Raw genomic sequence first — 4,859 nt, 5'->3', positions numbered from 1 at the left:
TGTGGGATGTGTATATTCAGCACATGTGATCCAAAGATAAAAACGAGCACGAGCTTCTCTGTCTCAATGCGATGAAGGGTTTAACAGAGGCCCGTCTTTTTAGCAAATCGTGTCCTCCCTAAAAGAGGGCATGTGTTGCGGTGAGACCTGGAGACCGACCTCCTGTGTTGTGGGTGCGTAAGGTTGGTCCTCCACAACACCTGATTGGTAGGTCCCTCGATGTTGGGCTCAATCTGGCCAACGGGGCGCAGTCCAAACAGATCGAGGGACCTATATATACCCATGCATGTGACCCAGAACTTCTTTCGGTGTGTGCATTCGGAACAAGCTAACAGCATGTCCTCTGTGCAGCCGAGAGAGATTTACCTTCGGCGGATCGTCCTGGTGATTTCATTCCGTTATCCCTTCTTTCCACTTGATTCCTTCTAGTTGTTTTATTTCCCTCCTTGGTTAATTATTCCCTTCCTTTCCTTTCCACCCCCTTCCCTCTAGAGGGGCTTTCGCCCCACGGGGCTTCTGCCCCCTGAGCGCTCCTGGTCTGTGGAGCTTGCCACTGCCTGCTTAATTTTCCCTTTGGGATCTTTGCACAGTGGCTTTTTTGTTCTCAGTTCCGGCTGTGGCTGCAGCTTTGGGACCTTGGATTTATTGGGCGATTTGTGCGTTTTGTTATCTGGGCTGCTCCGTTAAAAGAATCCAGGGACTCAAATGGTTTGGTCAACCCCTGAGAGGGGGTTGTGCCTGTGCCTGAGTACAGGAGGACATCTGGGTGGTGGGCATAGCCTGTCCCCTGCTTTCTGCCTATCCAGGTGTTCACCCTTGGCTGACCTATGCTGGTGCCCTGGGTCAGCGCTACCTGCAAGGGTGCAGGGAGCTAGTCGAACCAGAGCCTATGCAACCACTCACTTTCTGTAATCAATAAAGTTGTGGCCTAAATTCTGCCAAAAACCAAACTAAAATTTGAGTCAAGTGTTAATTTATTTAGGGGGGACGCCTCTGGGTCTGAACATGCAAAAGGATAGCGATGAGATCTTAGGATACAACATTTAATTGCATCCAGTCTTTGATATACTTAACTGTGTGAAAAAGTCCATAAGAAGGAAGCACAGAGAGTTAGTAGCTTATATAGTAACAGCAGCCAGAATAACGCATGCAAAAAAATAAAAATAAAATGAAGGCAGATGGGTATACAGTGGTACCTTGGTTTGCAACTGCTTTGGATGACAACCGTTTTGGATTACAACCACATCAAACCTGGAAGTGTGTGTCCCTTTGGATTACAACCAATTCTTTTTTGGATTCTTTTTTGGATTACAACCAATTTTTTTGGGGGGGGGGCATTGGCGAAAGCGCGCCTTGGGTTACAACCAATTTTGGTTTACAACCGGACCTCTGGAACAGATTATGGTTGTAAACTAAGGTACCACTGTACCTTCTACCAAAAAATGGTATGAGAAAGTCTGGGAGTTTGCTACAATGGCAAAAACAACCCTGAAGTTAAAAAAAAAGGGCAACAGGATCAGGAAGGACATATTGAATATAGGTTATGGATTCACACTGTTTTGAATGTAAGCACCAGTGGTGGCTTCATTGCTGATTTGCAATACAATGCAGGCTTGATGTTGCCTATGGTTCTTTTTCTTGTCATTTATTTCTCTTTTTAGTCATCATAAAATTAAAAAAATAATGATACCAGGAGTCCAAAGCAGTGCCTGAAAATACCGGTTGATGAAAATACACAAACATGGCTTCACAAAGACATCTTTGGTTATGCAAAGCCAATGTGCCATGTCCCTGTTGGATGCTCTGGTCTGGGTGCTGGCAACCACAGGAGAGCAGTCTTGTGTTCAGGTCCTGCTTTGAGGCTTCCCATAAGGAATCTGGATGGCTGCTGTGAGAGCCAAATGCTGGACTAAAGGGGCCACTGGCCTAATCTAGCAAGCTTCTCTTATGTTTGTATGCTTTTTTTGCATTTTGGGGACATGGAGGGTGGCTGCAGCCTTCTCTTTCCAGGACGAGCACTCCTGGCCTTTTGCCCTAGTGAGAAAGTTGGGGAGGAGGAGAGAAAGAAAGGGATGCCTGACTCTGCCAGTACCCATCCCCAATCGGTAAGCTTAGCAGGGAGTGAGCGGGTGGTCATGATGGAGAGCACACTTTGCTTATGCACAGTTGTGGTCCTTGTTGTGCAATAGGAGCACTGCTCAGTGGCAAAGCACCTGCTTTGGATGCAAGATTGCATTCAATCCCTGGCAACTCCAGTTAAAAAGATTCAAAGGGTCAAAGAAGCTTCTGGGATCAAAGGTAGGGGTGTGTCATTTTTTGGTTCTCCAGGTTTTTGCTTTTCCCAATCTTAAACCAATTCTCCACATTTCTGCAGTAATTTGCAGGGTGGGGGTTAGAAATCCTCATGCATATTTGTAATCATTCTAATGTGATTTTCTCCCAATAAACACATTTTCGTTTGGAGTTTCGACATTCCAATTTGCAAGCAATTTTCTTTAATAGAATGCATCTTGGCATGCAATTTTCACCAAAATATGCACTCATATGCACAATGTACCTATTGTCCGATTTGACAATAGGCATTGCAAAATTCAGTGCAGCACGAATTTCAGAGAATATGTCCCTATCTCAGTTCACATATTTGTTTGAGACATTCAAATTGGGTAATTCCTCGTTAAAAGTCTGCAAACAAAATTGAATTTTAACTCCATGCCTACTGTGGACCTCCAGAGGTTGTTGGTCTCCCCACTCTCATCAGCCCCAGTCACAAGGGGCAATGGTCAAGGATGATGGGATTTGTAGTCTAGCCACATCTGGAAGGCAGCACCTTACAGCTGCAGTAGTGGGTGGACTGCTGAGTTTGATCGCGAAGAATGCCAGTGGTCACTTGGTGTGACAGAGAGAAACTTTAAAAGGAGCCGAGAGAGAGAGAGAGAGAGAGAGAGAGAGGAAGGTCAGATGGTTTGAGTGAGTCACATCATGTGCTTCTTGCTGGGCTGTGGCTTCAGCCAGACAACAGGGACTGTCGTGCTGATTGCACCATGTTCTCAGACAACACAGGAAATATGGTATTACTATAGCTACAGCACACCACACAGCTAGAATAGAGCTTGTCATTAGAGCAGCAAGGAGGCATCAGAAAACCAGGCCTGGCCAATCAAGAGGCTTTTTACTGCCAGCCAACTGTAGGCCACAGTTTCTACACACAGCTGTTCTTGGTTGCACCAGCAGAGGATGCTGAAGCTTGGATACCCATGGTTACTCACTAAGTAAGGTTCCCATCTCCAGAGCCTTCTGTTCCTTCTTGGAGGCTCACAACCCCTGGCATCTCCAAATCAAATCTGTGCTTACTGAACCTGCTCAGCCAACACCAGGTTGGAAGTGCACCAGCTGTGTTCTGGCCTTTGCCTGAACACGTGAAAGGTTAAACATAGGGATAGGGGTGTGCACACAAGCTCTGCCCCCGATGTTCCCTAGTACTTGGATTGCTAGTCACATGACAATTCAAAGAGACGCACAGAGACGTTCGGACTTTTCTCTTCGTAGGTGTATATGGCCTAGGACAAGGAGGGGGAAGCTTTGACACTAAAGATTTTGGTGAATGGCAACTTCCATCAACCCTGATTATTGCCCATACTGGTTGTGGCTGATGCGAGTTGGAGACCAATAGCATGCAAAGGGCCACAAGTTCCCCATCCCTGACCTGGGATCCCTGACCTGACCTACAGTCCAGCTAACAGAATGAACCTGCCTGAGTCCTGAGATGGGCATCAGGGGCCTTTGTCTCTGGCCTGACATTTGCAGGGATTTGCTGTCCCCCCCCGGAAATCTAAAATGCCCCATTTCTCCCCATTTTTAGGAGAGATCTGAAAATGCTTATGTTCCAGAAGGGCTTTAGCTTTATGCTGGTTTCTTTGAAACGGAGATGCCGTTGACCTCTCTGGGGTATGTGTGTGTGCATGCTATATTACAAGTTCAAAATATGTCCTTCAAATTGGGGCAGCCTTAAGCTAAGACGCGGGTGGCGCTGTGGTCTAAATCACTGAGCCTAGGGCTTGCCGATCAGAAGATTGGTGGTTTGAATCCCTGAGACAGGGTGAGCTCCCGTTGCTTGGTTCCTGCTCCTGTCAACCTAGCAGTTCAAAAGCACGTCAAAGTGTAAGTAGATAAATAGGTACCGCTCCGGTGGGAAGGTAAACATTTCCTTGTGCTGCTCTGGTTTCGCCAGAAGTGGCTTAGTCATGCTGGCCACATGACCCAGAAATACAGTCCGCGGACAAACGTCAGCTCCCTTGGCCAGTAAAGCAAGATGAGCGCCACAACCCTAGAGTCATTCGCAACTGGACTTAAATGTCAGGAGTCCTTTACCTTTACCTTTTTTTTAAAGTTAAGAATCATTTGTTTGTGGAGCTAGGAGCAGGTGGAGTGGGTGGCAAGGATGCTGTTCTTCAAAGGGCCATAGCTCAGTGGAAGAGAAAGTAATTTGCCCACAGCAAGTTCCAGGTCCCAATCCCCAACATCTCCACATATGGCTTGGCATGAAACCCTTGGCATGAAACCCTGGAGAGCCACTGTCAATCAGTATTGTCAATACTAATCTAGATGACTGATAGTCTGACTCAATACGAAGCAGCTTCCTGTGTTAAAAGCGCCCTGATGAGGCCACCCACTTTGTGCCATTGCCCACCATCCCTCCCACCCAACATAATTCTTTAGTTCCAGCCTTGGCGCAACTGCTGATTCCTCCAAATTGAAGAGCAGCATCCTCTCTGTAGGAAGGAACAAAAAACCTCTTTCCCCACCCCCTCCACAGCAACAAGACAGCAGGAAGTTGTCTGTGGTCTCACACTGCTTGCTCC

This window comes from Zootoca vivipara, chromosome 6 (genome assembly GCF_963506605.1).
Source record: "Zootoca vivipara chromosome 6, rZooViv1.1, whole genome shotgun sequence".
Taxonomy (NCBI): Eukaryota; Metazoa; Chordata; class Lepidosauria; order Squamata; family Lacertidae; genus Zootoca; species Zootoca vivipara.
The sequence above is the reverse complement of the archived record's forward strand: the minus strand, read 5'-3'. Positions refer to the sequence as shown.